The 21,346-nt window shown below is 34.8% G+C and overlaps 1 pseudogene across 1 annotated transcript in view; it reads left to right on the forward strand.

Annotated features, from left to right (window-relative positions):
• Nucleotides 1-4,715: 4,715 nt before the first annotated feature.
• Nucleotides 4,716-21,346, forward strand: part of LOC311598355 (ran guanine nucleotide release factor-like) — a 282,936-nt pseudogene continuing 266,305 nt past the window's right edge. Inside the window, exon 1 of the transcript in view lies at nt 4,716-4,790. The product of the transcript in view is annotated as a ran guanine nucleotide release factor-like (transcript). The remainder of the gene's footprint in view (nt 4,791-21,346) is intronic.

Below are 21,346 nucleotides of genomic sequence, written 5' to 3' on the forward strand. Positions count from 1 at the left end.
CTTGAACACTTTTGCATATTTAGTCCTTATGTGATTGTCTTTTGCATTGTGGTTTTCTCCATATACATCATAGAAAAACTGACAGCCCTCTAGAGAAGACACTAGCTTGATCTGAGACTGACCCAGGAAATAATTGTTGCATTGACATCATGTCTATTTTCAATTCTCTACACTATATTGGATTTCCTGGTTTATTTTCTGTTTCTTCATATCCTATTTTGTCTTCCCTTTACAGGGTAGTATTTTCATCGATTTCTATGTAGTAGTTTTCCCATTTTCTAATACTGTGAGGTTTTATTTCCTAAAAAGAGCAGTGTTTGCCCTTATTACTTCAATATTAAGTGTCTTGGGCCAACTCCAATCTCCCATACCGCAAAATAAGATTTTACTCAAGAGGAATCATAGCAAGCCAAGACTTGCTGTGCAGACATTACAGAGGACAAGAGTTTGGGAGATATAACCCATGAGATGTGTTAAACTTATTTTTGATGACTGTAAAACAAATATTGTGTGAAAACAAATTCATTTCTGTAGCAATTCATTGGTATAAACATGTTTAATCACAATGTGACTTTGGCAGCAATCTCCACAATTTGACAAAACATTTGGACTTTCAAGAAATTAGCACTCCAAATTTCTCACTCCAGTACAGATGAATAGCTTGGCAAAGAAAGCAAATAATTTGTTTTATTTTGCAGTTCAATGGGATACAAAAATAACTGTAATAAGAGAAAAAGATAAAACTAAAATGATATGGGATTTTATTCCTTGTAGTTTGTCATAGCATGGTGCATGAATGCAATCATCTGAGGAGAATTCTGAGTGCTTGTAAGAACATTCTGAGAAAACAAGAATCTTGTGACCTAAGTTTCTTCAAAACACAGAATTGTTGGAATGTGTTTTAATGCTACTTCCAGGTGTAGTTGATAGGAGGAAGTTTACTGAAAATTACTCATTAGTTCTTGTTGTTGGTATTCAATTAAATGTTTAAACTACCATTTATGTGCCTCTACGGCAAGACATGTTCTTACCATGTGTGGATGACCCTTGTGACAGTATATAGCTTGAACCCATAAGTACATTACTGTGGTAACATTTTTAACCCTCAGAGTATGAATTGTCTGATGCTGTGAGTGAAGCTGGCTGTTGCATAAAATTTTAGTCTGCCTCATTAATTGGCTTTATTCTCCAAGGTCTTACTGCTTCTAGTCAACTGCAGATGTATCATAACATGAGTATTCAGTGGAACCATAACGTTTATTAACAGATGCTCATCTTTAGCTTGCATGAGGAGAGTGAACACTGACTTTCACACGAACTCTTCTGCCCCATATTTAACCATGTCTCCTCGATGGGGAGACCTGGTGGCACTCAGAGGGAGGATAACAGGCTACCAAGAGGAGACTTGATACCCTATGAGCATATACAGGGGGAGGAAGTCCCCCTCAGTCACAGTTATAGGGAAGGGGAATAAGGGGAAAATGGGAGGGAGGAAGGAATGGGAGGATACAAGGGGTGGGATAACAATTGAGATGTAATATGAATAAATTTAATAAAATATATTAAAAAAAGAAAAAAAGAAATGAGACTATTATAATACCTATGCTGATAATCTCTCACTATTTGTAATATTTCAGACTAACTGCTTTTGTATGTTGTATATACTTTATGAGTTCCTAATATGTTCTGATAAATTTCTAATAAGCTTTGATTGAGAAGAACACAGAGTCATGACTGATATAACTGAAGATTATCCATCATAGATAGGTTTTTATCAAGTCAGTCACATGTTCATTTGGGAATGAGTTATTTATGGATTGTTTCCTGTGTGTGAAATTGTTTTCTATGCAATGTGATAAAGACCAATGAGGGAATGGTATGTCATAAATCTCTGTGGCTATGAAAGAATGTTTATTAGTGATATAGGCCTGGTCTCAAGAAATCACAGAACACATTACATAATATCATCAAGAAGCTACTTATTGAAAGCAAGCACTTTTGACAAAGTAAAACAAAACTAAACTCGTATTTAAGGAGAATGTAAGAGATTTTTAAAATATGGATTAAAATGATTCCAATAATAATGGGGACATTTATATGTATAATAAACATGAAGTAATATTTGGAGCTTGGTATAAAACGTGCTAAAAGACTTATGGTTGAGAAATAAAAATGGAAATGTCTCCTCCATCTCTCTTTTACTATTTTTGTGACAAGTGATTTTTAATTTTGAAAACGTACATTTTGTTATTGTGATCCATTATCAAAATTTTCTTGCAGGAAATCATCCTGATAGTCTGAGGAATATAATAGCATCAACTGCATGGTGATGATACCTACCAATAGAGCAGAAGTTTTAGAGAAGCTTGTAAATGAATTTTCATTGAACCAAGTAGCAAAAAGAATGTTATAAGAGAGAATTACAATTAAGAAACAATAACTCATGAATCATTTAATATTTTATCAAGTGGATGAAAAATAAACAGCAAAAGTGTATATAGACATATAGCCAAATCAAATTAATCTAATACATTAATTGTTGAGATAGGAAGTGATCTGTATGTTAAATAAATATGAACTTGGAATGACAATTAAGTGTTTGTAAAAGTGGGGAGCCCAACGTTCTAAGTAAACCAAGAATATTAAACACAGAGTGCTGTCCTTTCAAAGAAAAAGACGTATACCATATTTTCTTCTCAAACGGATGGAACTGGAGTTGGCAAACACCTTAGGCAAGACTTACACTATCTGTAGGGACAGGACATACCAAGTTTCTAGAAGCAAAGTAAAAAATACCTAATAGTCTAGGAGACATTTTTCTTATCTGTACTGCCTAGGTCTCCTCAGGCTTCCTTAACCAGGACAAGAGGTGACTAATGGCTCAGATGTCTTCTACACTCTCTGTAGGACTGAAACCATGCCTCCACTAGGCCATTGAGATAACACATATATCCTGTATTTAGAACCAATCTTCATGGAAGAAGTGGCATGTTCTTTGAGAAAAGTTTTTATGTAATTATTGTGCACAGAGTATTGTGATGTGCCAAGAAACTATTTTTCCAAATTGTACTGTACTTCAATATGCCTAATATATAATGAACAATGCCAGACTCTAGAAGTTTGAGTGAACACTGACTTCTGAGGAATAGAGACTCCATTTCCTTCTTGCCTTAGAAGAATTGTTACTCTGCAGGCCCTGGTGTTAATATTTAGGAACAGAGGCCCTCACATGTTAATATTTAGGAAAACTGAGTACAAACAATTTCTCCTGTACTTATTTCATTGGGTAGAACATTGACTATTGCATTTTGAGATGACCGTGTTATGAACATCTATAACAGTTATAAGTAAAAAGGAGTTTTGTAGGCTCTTTTCTGGCTTAAGAATTCCCCCTAAGGCTATTAAAAATATACCAGAGATTTTACTGTGTTATTGACTTGTTTAATTAATTGAGTAGCCCATTTGTGTTTCCTCCTTTTCTTCCTTTAACTAGCAAGCTTAGCTCAATTGTTTTTGCATTTATAATACTACTTTGGCTTCTCAAGAGTTTTATATATATTTATCTCAGACAAATATGCTTTACATGTATCTATATATTCATATATACTAACATATTTATTCTAAGTAATACAGATTTAATAGTATAAAGATAAGTATATTAACTTTTATTTTGATTCCAATGTGTAAAACCTATTTTCATCAGAAATGTTAAGATTACTTAATTTTTCTCTTCTATGTATTATAATAGTACATCTGTAGAGTTAGAAAGGTGCTTACTCCCTTGTGTATAAAAATCAAAGTATGTTTATGTGAAATCAACATGACAACTGAACATATGTAATTTTCTTGGTATACAATTACATTGTCATTTGTACATCTCTGAACAGTATGACAGAGAAAATGTGTTTTATATTCCCTTATGCAGGATATTAAAGAAAACAAAATTAAAACCACATCAAATACAATTTTAAATAACATTAAGAGGAAAGGTAATATAATGTTCTAGATGTCAAAAATTCCACTTTAGTGGAAGCTAGATGTTATCAAATTCCTTTTATGAAGCAAATATGTGGTACTTTTGTATAGCATGTTTAGCACCTATATTTTCTTTAAGACAATATGGATTAAAAACCTCTTGGCCCTCTGAATAAAGTTCTGTGGCTCAGCTTATACTCCGTGACCTTTAACATCCATGCTGGTTTTTGATCAATTTGACATGAGAGCCTTGCATCATAGAAACACAGATTTTTCTTTCAGTTTTTTTTTTATGTTTTATTTTTTGTTTCCTTACTTTTTTTGAGACTAAGTAATTACATAATTTCTCCCTTCTCTTTACATCCTCCATACCTTGATGTACCCTTTTACTCTTTTTCAAATTCTTGGAATCTTTTCCTTTAATTGTTGTTAAATATGTGTGTATACATATACATATATAAATACATACATGAAAACATAAAAATGTTATATATTTATTATATTTTTGCTTCTAAAAATGGAGTTGAGAAATTGTCAATAAACAAATTTAATTATGAAAAATAATAGTTTTTTTCAGAATTATCTATACTGATTGCCAAAGTGAATTCTCCAGTTTCTAATTCTATCCAGAGAGAAGGAGGAGGCCCTAATCCTCACATCTTCACTAGTATTAATTTTCATTTTTTTAATTATAGCCATTATGACTTTAGAGTAGTAAAGCCAGCTGGGCATGGTGGTACATGCCTTTAATCCCAGCACTAGGAAGGCAGAGGCATGTGGATCACTGTGAGTTCAAGACCAGCCTGGTCTACAGAGTAAGTCCAGGACAGTCAAGGCTACACAGAGAAACCCTGTCTCAAGAAACCAAAAAAATGAAAAAAAAAAAAAAAAGAGTAGAAAAACCTCAAGATAGTTTAATTTGCACTTCTCTACTTGACAAGTACATTGAACACTGTTAGAGATAACCCTTTGTTGTTTTCTTATTGAGACTTCCACACTCATATCTATAACCTGCTTTTAATTAGTTCATTTACTTTAATGATGATTTTATTTTACTTTATTTTTTCTTAGTTCTTTGTTTACTTTGAATCATAATCCTTAAACAGATGTGTACCTGGATAGGGTTCTTTTAGCCTTGAAGGCTTCCTTTTCACTCAGTCAGTTGTTACAAATGATGGACAGAAACTTTTGAATTTTGGGAGGTAGTATTTGTCAATTGTCCTAATTTCATAAGAAACAAATCTTATTCAGAAAGTCCAGTCCTCCGTATATATCTTGTAGATTTAATGTTTCAACTTAAATATGGAAATCTTTGATGAACTTGGAGTTGGTTTTCCACAGGGGCAGAGATATAAATCTAACCTCTGTTATCTATCTATGAATATTTAGTATTTGTGGTATACTTTCTTGAAGACACTGTATTTTCTCCAGTGTGCGTTTTTCCATTTATGTCAAATATCAGATGACTGAAGTAACCTATCTTTCTGTCAGGTCTTCTATTCTCTTCCATTGGTCTCTGTGTCTGCTTCTGTGTTACTACCATGCTGGTTTCATCATTAGAGCTCTGTAATAAATCTTAAGATCTGAGATGGTAACTCAACATCATTTTTATTACTCAAAATTGCATTGATTATCTGGCAACCTGGTGGTTCCAAATGAACACATTTTCTATTTCTTTGAAGAAGGTCATGAGAGATTTGTAATGCATTGAGTCTAAATATTGCTTTCAGTAGGATAGTAATTTTCACAGTATTAATTCTACCAATCCAAGAATGAAGGTGGGGGTTGTTCTTTCCACCTTCGAATGTCTTCCACAACTTCCTCATTCTGGTATTTAATAAATAAATTATATATCTGGAAAAATACTTCTAATAAACAATATTAGGCCTTGGAGATAATAAAAAGGATTAGAACAATAAATATAATGTGGACAAAGAAAATATTTATAGATGTAATAAATGTAATCAATGTAGCGTTCATTATATAGAGTACATGTGATCCTTACTGAAATTGAAGGTTCAGAGGTTTAAACACAGGGTAGTTCAGAGTAGTTGCTGTTATTTTTTCTTTTGTTTTCTTTTCTTTTTTTTTTAATTTTTGATACAGAGTTTCTCTATGTTATCTTGGCCATCCTGGACTCACTTTGTAGACCATACTGACTCAAAGCAATCTGCCTGCCTCTGCCTCCCAAGTACTGGGATCAAAGGCATGTGCTAACAGTTGATAACAAACCTGTTGCTGGCTGATGACATTAAATGTTTCCATACCATGTAATCCCAAGTATCCTTTTAAAATAAACTGTTAAGAAAATCATGAAAGGAAATATGCCAAGAAGAGACTTGATACCCTATGAGCATATACAGGGGGAAGAAGTCCCCCTCAGTCAAGGTCATAGGGGAGGGGAGTAAGGGGGAAATGGGAGGGAGGGAGGAATGAGAGGATACAAGGGATGGGATAACCATTGAGATATAATATGAATAAATTAATAAAATAAAAAAGAAAGGAAATATAAATGTAAGTCCATTCAATTAGTTGCTAAACAATTTTAGTTATTGACATGGTATTCTACTGGATAATCAGGCTTGGTGAAATATAATTTTAGCTATAAAACATTATGCCTAAAATATCCCCTTATATTTTGATGTGTGTCCAACTGCCTAGATTATTAAAGAGATGAAGCATGCTGTTTTAAAATGCCATCCTCAGTTGATGATCAAAAACAAGCAAATGATATTGCACTTGTTATAGAGTACAAAATCTACTTCTCTTTCCCATGTCATGGTCTTCATTTCAAGAACAAGAGCAAGCTTAGCTCTTCTCCATTTCCTTGAAAGTAGAGCAATAGTTTCTAATGGTCTGTACAGAGACTATTTTAGAATCTCTCACACCATTGTAGAAAGATGTATTAAAAACCAGTGGCTGTGGCAGATGCTTCTATAACATCAGCAATTTTATTTCTGAAAACAACTTTGCACATAGACCTCAAGGAAATAGTAGAAGGATATTTTTTATATTTTTACTTGGAAAGTTTGTATTTTCAGGGATAAAAACAATTTATTTATTGTCATGGAATCTGGAAAATAGATTAGAAATACATGAGATAAAACAAAAAACAGAAACATAAATATAATTTGGGTATTCTGGAATATTTTATAAACCTGCTTATATGATAAAAAAAATCTTCCATTTCAACAAGACAATTGTCATCGTTTTAATATGACAAAAATATAATATTTTATTTTACATTGTTCAGGTGGAGTGGTAACAAAACAGTTTTTATTCTTTCTCATAAGCAGAAATACTGTCATTTGTACAGTGTTCAAAACTAAATGTTCATGAAAAATGTAAATGCATGCTTGTATCTGTATGAAATCAAACTTCTAACTCTCTTAAAGATGCATTAAACATGTTATGAGGTGCTTTTTTGGACTGTATTATTTAAAACACATGAGTAAATTCATTTAATGAATACAGAAATGCTTTTAATAAAAATAAATGAATTTTCCAAACAATGAGATGAGTTATCAATGATGGAATGTATAGTACTCAGTGTTCTTTTTAATGTTGTTCACTGTTTTCAGCGTTTTCCACATTTTATCCATTCACACTGAGTATCTATGTGTATATATACATTGAAAATGTAAAAGAGAGACAACAAAAATTACTGAAAGAAACAGAGGTTAGACAGAGATAGTGCAATTGAAGGGGAATTTATTGCGGGAAATAACTCACTTGACTGTGGCAGCTGAGAAGATCCATGACAGGCTGTCTGAAAGATGCAGGAAAGTAGTGATAAGTAATAGGATTTCTGTCTAAGTCCCCAAAGCTCAGAACTATAGAACTGAGGTTGAACCTATGACTATAGGCTCAAAACATAAGATTCCATAGAACTGTCTGAAAAACCAGTCTGAAAATGAAAATATGAAAAACCTGGTACTGTGCTGTCTAATGATAAATATAAAAATAAGCACTGCTCTTGGTTAAATCAGAAGAGTTCTGATTTACCCATTCTTTACATTTTTGTGCCTATGTGAGCTCCCCATTAAAGTTCATGTGACTTCTGTCACTCTGCTGTGAATATGCCAACTTATTTAAAAATAATTTCCAGACATATGTAGGAAAACCTAATAGAATTTAAGTTATACTTATATGTATGTTCATTAATTAAGTTGTGTTTTCACTTAAAATGTATCAGCAATCAAAGCAACTTTAGAAAGAATATTACATTTACGTAGTATTATATGTTGTGAGGATTTCAAGACAAAATCAATATGTTCTTCAGTGTTACAAAAATTAAGTTGCATATCTTCTCCTATAGTCCTTCTCTCTGACCCCATCCCTTTTACTCAGCTATTAACACCAGGAAGCACTTTTACTTAGCTACTAACACCAGGAAGCACTCTTTCCCAAGAACACTTCTGTCCACACAACCTGGAAATCAGGTACGTAATCTTCAATCTCCTTTTGGTCCTCCATTTCCAACTCCTCAGTATTATCTTCAGCCCTACGGTGACCACCTGTAGAGACATATTCTCTCACTCTCCCATTCCCTGGGGTCTCCACATATACTTTTAGCAGACCCAGATTTCCCATTTTGTGTAAAGTCACAGTCAGTCATGCACACTCATAGCACTTCCCCATTACTTCCTGTCCAGTTCCAATCTAGAAACACTTTCTGCCTGGGACTTCCAGTGGTCACACATGGCATGGATTTATAAATACTCCCAACTGGGCATCCTACAGTCACCACACTCTATAAGATCCACTGCATCCAAGAAATGAAAAACCTATCCAACAAATACAAGACCAAACCCCAACACCTTGAGTTATAATCATCCCGCATAAAACTGGAGAAGTTTGAGTGTAAAACCACAATAAAACCATGGCAATATAGCTCCACCAGAGCATGGTAATCTTACCATTACAGCACCTGAGAAATGTAACATATCTTAATCACAAGTCAAAGATTTCAAATAGCTATAGTGAATATTCAAACACAACATGAATGAATTCATCATTGAAATCCATGAAAATGTAAATAAGCAGTAGAATGAAATGTAGGTCACAACATGAATGTGGAAATGAAATAAAGGAAGAATCAAACTGAAGTAAAATTGGAAATGAAAACTATAGAAACTTGAGCAGGGACATCAGAAGCAAGCTTCAGCAACAGAATGCAAGAGATGAATGATAATCTCAGGCATCAAAGACTAGATAAAAGAAATGGATACATCAGCTAAAAAACGTTAAACCTTAAAAAATTCCAGGGACAAAATATGCAGGAAATCTAGGATACTATGAAAAGACTAAATCTATGAATAATAGAAACAGGAGAATAAACCCATAGTCAAAGGCACAGAAATTATTCTCACGAGAATCAGAGAAGAACATGTTCCTAACATAACAAAGGTGCCAATCAAAGTACAAGAACCATACAGAACACCAAATATATTGGACCCTAATAGGAATTCTCATCATACATAATAGCCAAAACACTAAAACAGAACAAATAATTAATATTAAAAGCCACAGGCGAAAAAGACCAAGTAACATATAAAGACAGACCTTTTAGAATAACACTTGAGGTTTCAGTGGAGACATTAAAATTCTGAAAGGCTTTGACAAATGTTCTATAAACTTTAATTGACTGAGATATTCAGTCCCAACTACTATATTAAGCAAAACTTTTATTCAAAATAAATGGAGAAAGGCTTTCTGCATATGATAAAACCAAGATTAAGCAGTATCTATCTCCAAATCCAGCTCTGCAGAAGTTGGTTGATGGAAAATTATAGTCTAAAGAGGTTTTTTAACTTGATACCCTATGAGCATATACAGGGGAATGAAGTTCCCCTCAGTCACAGTCATAGGGGAGGGGAGTAAGGGGAAAATGGGAAGGAAGGAGGAATGGGAGGATACAAGGGAAGGGATAACCATTGAGATGTAATATGAATAAATTAATAATAAATAAATAAATAAATAAATAATGAAGAAAACACAAGCAATAAATAATCTCAGAACAACAAATCAAAAGAGGAAGAAGAAGAAGGAAAACAACCCACATCACCACAACAAAATAATGGGTCTCAACTAACAATACTAACTGGTCACTCTCAATATCAATTATTCAATAAAACAATACAGACTAGGTCAGAGATAGCCCTCACTCCCCTGATAAGTGGACCCACCTGAATTCTGAGCTTCCCATTGGCTACATGTATGTAGAGAACCTAAATCCAGTCCGTGCAAGGTCTTTGATTGGTTTTTCAGACTTCACAGGCCCCTCTGGACCCTGCTTGTTTGGGTCTGTTGGTCTTCTTGTGGAGCTCTTGCCAACTCTAGGTCCTTTTATCCTGCCACCCACTTTTCCACTAGATTTCCTATGCTTTACCAAATGTTTGGCTATGAATCTGAGAATATGTTTGAAAATGCTGCTGGGTGAAGCCTCTCAGAGGCCAGGCTTTTTGGTCACTTCTTCCTGATGGGACTGCCTTGTCAGGCCACAGGGGAAGAGGACAAACTCAACTCAGGTGTGATACAAGTTTATGATCTGGGGTGAGTGAGTATGGGCCACCCCTTTTCTGAGGAATAAGGAAGAGGGCATGGCAAGGGAGGGCAAGACTGAGAGGAGAGAAGGGAGGGGTAGAAAGTGAAGAAATAAATTAATTAAAAATTCAAAAAGAAAAACAAAAATACAGACTAACATATTGGATCTGGAAAAAATCCATCTTTATGCTACTTCTAAGAAACATATCTAAATATCAAGGATAAACATCACTTCATGGTAAAAGGATAGAAAATAAGATATTCCAAACAAATGGACCCATAAACAAGCCAGTATACCCATTTTTATATCTGACAAACTAGACTTCAAATGATAACTAACCAGAACAAATGGCAAAAGACATGATCTACTCATGAAAACAAAAATCCAAGAAGAGAATATTGCAATGCTAAAGACTTATTCAGTAAGCAAAAGGACACTCAAGTTCATAAAAGAAATAATACTTCATCTAATATCACATATTGATTCTCACAGTGATAATGGGCCACTTCAGTACCCCATTCTTACCAATAAAATGGTCATCGAGAAAAAAGCTAAAAAACAGAAATGCTGGATCTAAATGCCATCATAAATCAAATGGACCTAGTAGACATTTGTAGAACATTTCATCCATATACAGAAAAATGTCTTCTTCTGAGCACCTCATGAAACTTCTCCCCAATTTACCACATACCAAGACAAAAAATAAGTCTAAGCAGGTACAAGAAAATTGTAACACCACCTAATGTTCTATCTTATTATCACTCATTAAAGCTGGATATCAACAACAGAACAACAGAAGGCTTTCAAATTCATGGAATCTGAGAAAATTATTAATGAATAAAAAAATTCAAGAGATAATTTTCAAAGCTAAAACCATTTTAGAATTGAATAGAAACAAAACACAGCATAATAAAACATGGGGCACAACGAAGTAGGTTTTAAGAACAAGTTCAGAGTCCTAATATGCCTGCATAAAAAATGTAGAGATCTCACTTTACTAATCTAGTGATATAGGTAAAAGCTCTAGATAAAAAAGAAGAAATGATATCTGAAAGGATTACATGGCAGAAAAAAAAATCAAATTCATGGATGGAATGAATAACATATAGTCATAATTTAAAAACAGCCTATATTTCCATCAACAGATAAATAGAAGATGAAATGTATATTTAAACAATAAAATATTACTCAGCCATTCAAAAACTAAAATCATGAAATTAACAGGTAAGTGAATGGACACACACACACACACACACACACACACACACACACACACACACACACACACACATATATATTCTTTTTTTTTGAAAAGGTACCCTGAGTGAGGTGACCCAGACTCCGAAAAACAAATATGTTATATAATCATTTATATGTAGATGTTAACTCTTAATTCTATGATAAGCAAGTCACATTTAATAATAAAACCATGGAGGTTAGGCATAGATTAAGGATATGAGGGGAGCAGATATCCCTAGAAAGGGGAAATATAATAAATATGCATAAAATTGTAGAGTAATGGAACAGGGAGGAATTACAGGGAGAAACATCTATAACTAAAGACCATTTGAGAGGATATATGGAACTTAAGCAGAAGAGTCTAAAATATGTACATATATGAAACTGATCTAAATTAAGTAATCACGTCTCAACACACACTAAAGATTCCACTGCTGGGAATGGGTTAGATCTAACTGAGTTTTTAGTAAAGGGCCTCCATGGGAAGGCCCAAACAATCCAGGCTGTTGTCAAGGCTATTGATTGCTCCCCATGAAGTAATATTACTTCCCTACTGCCGAAGACAGCACTTATGGAACTTAGCAAAAATGAAAATTTAGAGATGGTGCCTATCTAGAGCCTTCTCAGCTTACTTACTAAAATTCAAGGTACCAAAAGGTACTTTGCAAGTTTCCAAAGAAAAAAGGCAAACACTTATCCAGCTACAAGCCCTTTCATATACAAAGATGACCAGCATGAAAGTTGTGCTAGGGTAATTGTGGCAGTAATCTTGTGGGAGTAGCTAACTAATCTGATTGGATTTAAGGCTAACCTCATGATAAAGAACCTGTCCCTGACATTGCTCAAGTGGTCAAGAACTCTATACCAGATATGCCATGAACCTAGCAAACAATCAAAGAAACAAGAAAAATTAAACCAGCAACCAAGAACTATAAGACAGTCTGCCATACTCATAAATTAATGTCTTGTCCAGCTACCATTAGAAAGACTTCCTCCAAAAATAGATGGAAATAAAATGGTCCACAACTTGAAAATTTAAAAAGAGTGAGAGACTTTGGAACACTCTTTCCTAAACAGAATGTCTCCTTTAACCCCTTTCCCCATGGCTTAGGGAACCCTGTGCAAGAGAAGGCAGATATATTGAAAGAGCCAGAGGGGTAGAAAGTAGAAGGCCCTCTCAAAGCAAAAGAATGAATGCACATAAGAAGTACAAAGACTGGTAACCTGCTATCCTTCCTCTGAGTGCCACCAGGTCTCCCCCTCCAGGGGACATGGTCAAATATGAGGCATCAGAGTTCATGTGAAAGTCATACCCCACTCTACACTCAACTATGGATACACAGGGGGAGGAAATCCCCTTCAGGAACAGTCATAGGGGAGGGAAATAAGGGAGGGAGGGAAGAATGGGAGGATACAAGGGATAGGATAACCATTGAGATGTAACAAGAATAAATTAATAAAAAACTTAAAAAAAAAAAGAAGTACAAAGACTGTGGCAGAATTCAAGGCCTGCGCAGGACTGAGCCATATGGTGTGTTAGCACTTGGGAGTAGATGTCAGCACAAGCCCACATGCCTAACCTGGAAGCTGTCTCCAATTGATAACCACTGGCACATAAAAAAATTATTTTGTCTCCATGGGCATATAAAACACTCTTAATGCCAGGCTTCATGCCCTACAATAGATAGCCAACGCACTCCTACCCCCATACACACACACACACACTATCACCACAACCAGCAGCAACAATAAAACAATAGCAACAACAAAAACTAACCAAACAAACAAACAATGGAAAACAAAAAGCTTAATAGTATTTTGGAGGGCTGTTTTGTATTGTTTCACACTGCTTCTTCTGAGATTTTTTTCTTCCTTTTCTTAACTTAGAGAACTTTTGCTTTGATTTTTTGTTTTTTATTTTAATGCATTCCTGTAAGTGCCAGCGTGTGTGTGTGTGTGTGTGTGTGTGTGTGTGTGTGTGTATGTGTGTGCTTGTGTGTGTGTGCTTTTTACTGGCTTTGTTTTCCTGTTCATCCTGTTCATTTCCCTATTCACGTCTGTTGTTTGTACTTTATTTTATTTTTTCCTTTTATTTACTTTAGATATGTTTGTTTTCCAGGAAAAGAGGGAAAGAAAGGATGTGGTGTTGGATAGGTAGGAAATTGCAGAGGATCTTGGAGGAGTTGTGGAATGGAAAACTATTGTCAGAATATATTGTATGAAAAATACTCTATTTTCAATAGAAAGGAAATGAAATGAAAAACAATAAACCAAAATAATGTTTCTCAGTCTAAATGATGTTCTTTCCACATTTGTTAATGCTTGTATAAATGTGAAAACTATTGAATATGTTAATAATTTTATATAGATACTGAAATCTTATGATTAACAATCTGAGAAGACCCATCAATGAATTTTGTTAGACGGACACTTCATATATTTATGAAAGATTGCAGGTTACAAATGAAAATGTTGTAATGTTAACTCTGTGTTAAAGAATGAGTAGTATAATCTAGCAAAAGTATGCAATAAAGATTAGTATTTCAAAGTAAAGAAGAAAGAGAAATGTGCACTCCATTGTGATGTGTGAGGAGTGAACCTGGCTCAGTAAAACCTGTCTTCCTTCCTTTCCAGAGTGCCCTGTTTTCTTACACAAAGCAGACAGTTTCAGATCAAGAGAGTTACAGATTACTTGTTATTTTTATATCCTTTTGGAGGGCTGAAGAGACTTTGCCCTACAAAGCTAGAAAGGTTACCCTTCTGTCAAACATCAGAAACTATTTAATTGATTGAGCATCTCGAGTGTTTTGCTTTTCTGCTGTACCTGCAGACCTTGCTAAAACTTGAGTCACTGGTGACTTAGAACTCTCCCAGAGCCCTTGCTCTTTTCTCTAAGTGCTTCTTGGTAAGAGGAAACACTTTATCGTTGACCTGGAGTGGGAAATATTTTTCTCCTTCTTAATGTAAGCACTGAGCATCTTTCACATAAGAGATTTTGTGGTCCATTTCTTCAGCACTTCATTCTCAACATCAGGCTGGCTGTTCAAGGGTCTTCCCAGTAGTTCTTAAACCATATGTCTGAACATCTAACAGTAACAAAAGCATTTTTAAAGTCAATATTGAGCATCAAAAATTTCCTCTTTTATAAAATATTTGCCATTATAATTATTCTTCTTATTTTTCCTTCCATCCAAGCCTTTCCATGAGGCACTTCCCACTCTCCTTCAAATTCCTGCTTTCTTTTTAAACTTTTTATTATAGCATGCATCTGCCTGTGTGTGTGTATATATACACATATACTACTACAATTGACCTACATAGCACATATAATGCTATTTGTCTGTAGGATTTCTGGGTTGACCATTTGGCACTGAACAACCAATAATTATTTGCATGTATTACTTAATAATTACTTCCCTAAATATAAAAATAATTATTGCTTCAATGTTTGCAGACACATATTTATGAATTATATTAATTTGTATTTTAATATCTTTCTTGAAAATTAAAACAGCTTTTTTTTTAAAGTTAGTAAGTCAGAATATAGCAAAACATGTGTATTCCCTTTAATGGATACATTCACTAGATTTGGGCTTCTAATATAAAACCTTCTACAGTAACATACCAATAATATATCAGAAAGATTATTGAAAATGTAACAATGTAAATAATCATGAGTAATACTAAAATATAAAAATTTAATATTAAATGAAATAAAATGTGAAAGTAAAGTATGATCTGGATTATAATTTAATAAAACTGGTAAATTTATAGCTTTGAAAACAGAATTTATGTTTATTTTAACTGAGAAATTCTCCTGATAGTATTTGGGGTAAACACATAAAATTAATTGTGAATATTTGTCACTATAAATGGAGATAGACATGATTGAAATATAAATAAATAGATGATAGACATTTATTTTTAATATATTTTATTAATTTATTCATTTTACATCTAAATTGTTATCCCATCCCCTTTATCCTCCCATTCTTCCCTCCCTCACATTTTCCCGTTGTTCTCCTCCCATATAACTGTGTACGAGAAGGACCTCTTCCCCTTGTATATTCTCAGAGGATATCCATTGGTTAGATCTGGGTAGGGGTTCAGAGTTTACTGTACCTATTGTCTTTGGCTGGTGCCATAGTTAGAGCAGGACCCCTGTGCCAAGATCCACCCATCATAATGTTCTTGTAGGTTTCTAAGACCCTCTGGATCCTTCTATTTCTCCCTTCTCTCATGCTTCTTTTATCTAGAGTCCCAATAGGATGTCCTCACCTCTATCCCACTTTCCTTATTAGTGAAGACTTTCATGAGACATGCCCCTTGGGCTAGCATCCATGTATTAGTGATTTTATACCATTTGACTCTTTCTGCTTCTGGGTTAACTCACTCATTATGATCATTTCTAGTTCAATCCATTTGTCCACAAATTTTGGGAATTCCTTGTTTTTAATAGCTGAGTAGTATTCCATAGTATATATGTGCCAGATTTTCTTTATCCATTCTTCAACTGAGATACACTTAGGCTGTTTTCATGTTCTGGATATTATGAATAAGGCTGCTATGAACATGATAGAGCAAATGTTCTTGTTGTGTGCTGCAGAATCTTCTGGATATATTCCAAGGAGTGGAATAGCTATGTCTTGAGGAAGCCTTATTCCCAGTTTTCTGAGATAGTGCCAGATAGATTTCCAAAGTGGCTGTACTAGTTTTCATTACCACCAGTAGTGAAGGAGTGTTCCTCTCTCTCAACATCCTCACCAGCATGTGGTGTCACTTGAGTTTTTGATCTTAGCCATTTTGATGGGTGTAAGATAGACTCTCAGAGTTGTTTTGATTTGTATTTCCCTGATGATTAAAGACACTGAGCATTTCTGTAAGTGTTTCGCAGCCATTTGATATTCCTCAGTTGAGAATTCTCTGTTTAGTTCTGAGCCCCATTTCTCAATTGTGTTATTTGATTTGGTGGTTTTTAGTTTCTTGAGTTCTTTATATACATTGGATATTAGACCTTTGTCCGATGTAGCATTGGTTGAAGATCTTTTTCCAGACTGTAGGCTGTTGCTTTGTTCTATTGACAGTGTCTCCTGCCTTACAGAAGCTTCTCAGCCTTATGAGGTCCCATTTATTAATTGTTGACCTTAAGGCCTGGGCTGTAGGTGTTCTGTTCAGAAATTTTTCTCCTGTGCCCATTGCTCCAGGCTCTTCCCAACTTTTTCTTCTAACTGATTTAGTGTCTATGGTTTTATCTTGAGGTCTTTGATCAACTTGGACTTGAGTTTTGTGCATGATGACAAATATGGGTCCAATTTCATTTTTTACACATAAATATCCAGTTAGATCAGCACCATTTGTTGAAGATGCTATCCTTTTTCCATTGAATAGATTTGGCTTCTTTGTCAAAAATGAAGTGACCATATGTGTGTCGATTCATTTCTGGGTCTTTGATTTGATTCCACTGATCAACTAGCCTATTGCTGAGCCAGTACCATTCTGTTTTAATTACTGTTGCTTTATAGTACAGCATGAGATCAGGTATGGAGAGTCCTTCAGAAGATCTTTTATTGTACAAGATTGTTTTAGTTATTCTGGGTTTTTTGCTTATCCATATGAAGTTCATAATTGAATTTTCAATGTCTTTAAAAAATTGTGTAGGTATTTTGATAGGGATTGCATGAACCTCTAAATTGATTTTGTTAAGATGGCCATTTTTACTATGTTAATTCTCCCAAAAAATGAGCAAAGAAGGTCATTCGTTTTCTCATGTCATTTTCAATCTTTTCTTCAGAGTATTGAAATTCTTTTCAAATAAGTCCTTCACTTGCTTGGTTAGAGTAACTCCTAAATATTTTATATTGCTTGTAGGTAATGTGAAGGGTGTAGTTTTCCTAATTTCTTCTTCTGGATGATTATCATTTGTATATAGGAAGGCTAATGACTTTTTTGTGTTAATTTTGTATCCAGCCAATTTGCTGAAGGTGTTTATTGGTTGTAGGAGTTCTCTGGTGGAAATTTGGGGGTTACTTATGTACACTATAATACCATCTGCAAATAGGAATAATTTGACTTCCTCCTTTCCCATTTGGATACCCTTGATCTCCTTTTGTTGTCTTATTGCTCTGGCTAGAACTTCCAGTACTGTATTGAAGAGATATGGAGAGAGTGGACAGCTTTGCCTTGTTCCCGATTTTAGAGGAATTTCCTTGAGTGTCTCACAATTTAATTCGATATATAGCCTTTATTATGCTGAGGTATGTGCCTTGTATCCATAATCTCTCCAAAACTTTAAACATGAATAGGTGTTGGATTTCATCAAACGCTTTCTATTCATCAAAGGAGATGATCGTATGTTTTTTTTTTCATTTGTTTATATGGTGGATTACATTGTTGGATTTCTGTATATTAAACCATCCTTGCACGTTGGTAATGAAGCTTACCTGGTCATGACGAATGATATCTTTGATGTGTTCTTGTATTCGTTTTGCAAGTATTTTATTGAGTATTTTGCATCAATGTTTGTAAGAGAAATTGCTCTGAAATTCTCTTTCTTTTTTGGATCTTTGTGAGGTTTAAGTATCAATGTGAGTATGGCTTCATAGAATGAATTTGGTAATGTTCTATCCATTTCTATCTTTTGGAGTAGCTTGAAGAGTATCAGTATTATCACACCCTTCTATTTCTGTAGGGGGAAATGGCACTATTTAGCTTGTTTTTCTGTTCTTCACTCAATTTTGGCAAGTGGAATTGATCTAGAAAATCGTCCATTTCCCTTAGATTTTCAAATTTTGTGGCATATATGTCTTTGAAGTAAGATCTTATGATTCTATTTATTTCTTCAGTGTCTGTTGTTATGTCTCCCTTTTCATTTCTGATTTTGTTGATTTGTCTTTTAGTTAGTTTGACTAATGGTTTGTCTATCTTGTTGATTTTCTCAAAGAGCCAGCTCTCGGTTTTGTTGAGTCTTTGGAATATTTTCTTTTATTCTAATTTATTAATTTCAGCTCCGAGTTTGATTATTTCCAGATGTCTACTCCTCTTGGGTGTTTCTGTTCCTTTTTTTTTTCCTAGGGCTTCCAGCTATGTCGTTAAGTTGCTTATGCGAGATGTTTCCAATCTCTTTTAAAAAACACTTAGTGCTATGAATTTTCCTCTTAGCACTGCTTTCAATGTATCCGACATGTTTGGGTTGTTGTTCCTTCATTTTCAATTAATTTTAGGAAGTCCTTTATTTCTTCCTTTAAGTGCAGCCTAAAACCATGGTAATCTGACAGGATACAAGGTGTTATTTCCATCCTCTTGTATCTTTGAGACCTACTATATGATCAATTTTGGAGAAGGTTCCATGGGGTACAGAGAAGAAGGTATATTCCTTTTTGTTTGAGTGAAAGGTTCTGTATACGTATGTTAGATCCATTTGATTCATAGCATTGGTTAATGATGTTATTTCTTGGCTTAGTTTCTGTTTCAATGCCCTGTCCTCCAATGTGACTAGGGTGTTGAAGTTTCCCACTATTATTGTGTGGGGATCGATGTGTGGTTTAAGTTTCGTTAATAGATCTTTTTAAAATGTGGGTGCCGTTGTATTGGGAGCATAAATGTTCAGAATTGTGATGTCATCTTGGTTGACTTTACATTTGGTGAGTATGACGTGTCCTTCCGCATTCCTTTTGATTAATTTTGGTTGAAAGTCTATTTTTTTTAGATATTAAAATGGCTATGCCTGCTTGCTTCTTGTAACCATTTGCTTGGAAGATTTTTCCAGCCTTTTACCCTGAGGTAATGTCTATCTTTGGGGGTAATAGGTATTTCTTGCATGCAGAGGAGTGCTGGACATTGTTTATGCATCCGTTCAGTTAGTCTGTGTCTTTTTATTGGAGAATTGAGACCATTGATGTAGAGATATTAATGACCAGTGACTGTTAAGAGTCTTAATTTTGATATTGGTCCCAGTGGAGCTTTTGTGTGGTTGTTTTTTTACAAAGGTGTAGTTATCTATTTTCTGTGTAGTTTTGGTTGGAAGATCATCCCTTTGTGGTGGAGTTTTCCTTCTAGTACCTTCTGTAAAGCTGGATTTGTGGAAAGGTATTGTTTGAATTTGTTTTTGTCATGGAATATTTTGTTTTCTCCATCAATGGTTATTGATAGTTTTGCTGGGTAAAGTAGTCTGGCCTGGCATCTGTGGTTTCTTAGGGTTTGCTGTACCTCTGTCCATGCCCTTCTGGCTTTTATGGTCTCTGCTGGAAAGTTAGGGGTAATTCTGATAAGTTTGCCATTAAATGTTATTGGCCCGTTTCCCTTGCAGCTTTTAATATTTTTTCTTTGTTCTGTATATTTTGTGTTTTGATTACTATGTGACGGGAAGTTTTTCTTTTCTGGTCTATTCTATTTGGTGTTCTGTAGGCCTCTTATATGTTTGTAGGCATCTCTTTCTTTAGATTGGGGAAGATTTCATCATGATTTTATTGAGAATATTTTCTGGGCCTTGGAGTCTGGCATCTTCTCTTTCCTCAATGCCTATTATCCTCAGATTTCTTCTTTTCATGGTGTCCTTGATTTCTTGAATGTTTTATGTCAGGATTTTTCCAGATTTAGCATTTTCTTTAATGGTTGCTTCAAGATATATGATGGTATCTTCTAGACCTGAGATCCATTCTTCTATCTCTTGTATTCTGATAGAAAGGCTGGCCTCTTTGTTGTTCACCTTCCTCTCTGAGCTCTCACGTTCCTGTTTTTCTTCTGTCTGTGTGTTTATCATTGAATCCATTTTCATCTTCAGATCTTGAACTGTTTATTGATTTATTTCATCTGATTGTTTGTATATTCCTGAGTGTCTTCCATTGCCTATTTATAAGGCTTCAAAGTTTAAACAGTTTTATTGATTTCCTTTTCTGGTTGTTTGTATTTTCTCGAATTTTTCCCAGTGCATCTCTATAGGTCTCTTTTATGTCTTCCACCTGTTTGGTTGCATCTTCCTGCATTTGATTATGAATTTTGTTTCCTCCATTATCATCCTCATTACTAAGGATCTGAGGTCATTTTCCTGTATGTCCATTGTGTTTGAGTTCTCTGGGTTGTTTTCTTTGGGAAAGCTGGGATCTTAAGATGCCATATTGTTTTAGATCTTTTTGCGTATGATTTTATGCTGTCCCTTAGTCATCTTGCCATCTGTTTTTGGCAGGTAACTTTCAGAGTTGGGTAGATGGAGCATGAGGATAGATTTACCCGTTTTCTCACTACTTCCCTAGGCTGGAAGCTCTGATGCTTCACTGGTCTGGATGGCAAGAGGCTATCCTTGTAGTTTTGGTCTCTCACAGATGGTGATCCCCAGCTCCCCTATATTGTGGGTTCTGTTGTTGTCCTGGGTCTCTGAATGTGCTTTGGATCAGGCCAAGGTTTCCGTAGCCTTCCGTATCCCCTTGTAGCACCAGAGCTCCCCAGGAACTGAAGCAGGTCAGGCACAGGTGGTTTGATGGCCCCTCTACTACCTGTGTCCCCGAGATTTCCTTAGCCCTGGAGATTGATGCTCCTCTGGTCGGTGGCTCCTGATAGCAATTTGGGACTCAGACCACGCACAAAGTCCAG

The sequence above is a fragment of the Acomys minous genome (genome assembly GCF_964271855.1).
Source record: "Acomys minous genome assembly, chromosome: 5".
NCBI lineage: Eukaryota > Metazoa > Chordata > Mammalia > Rodentia > Muridae > Acomys > Acomys minous.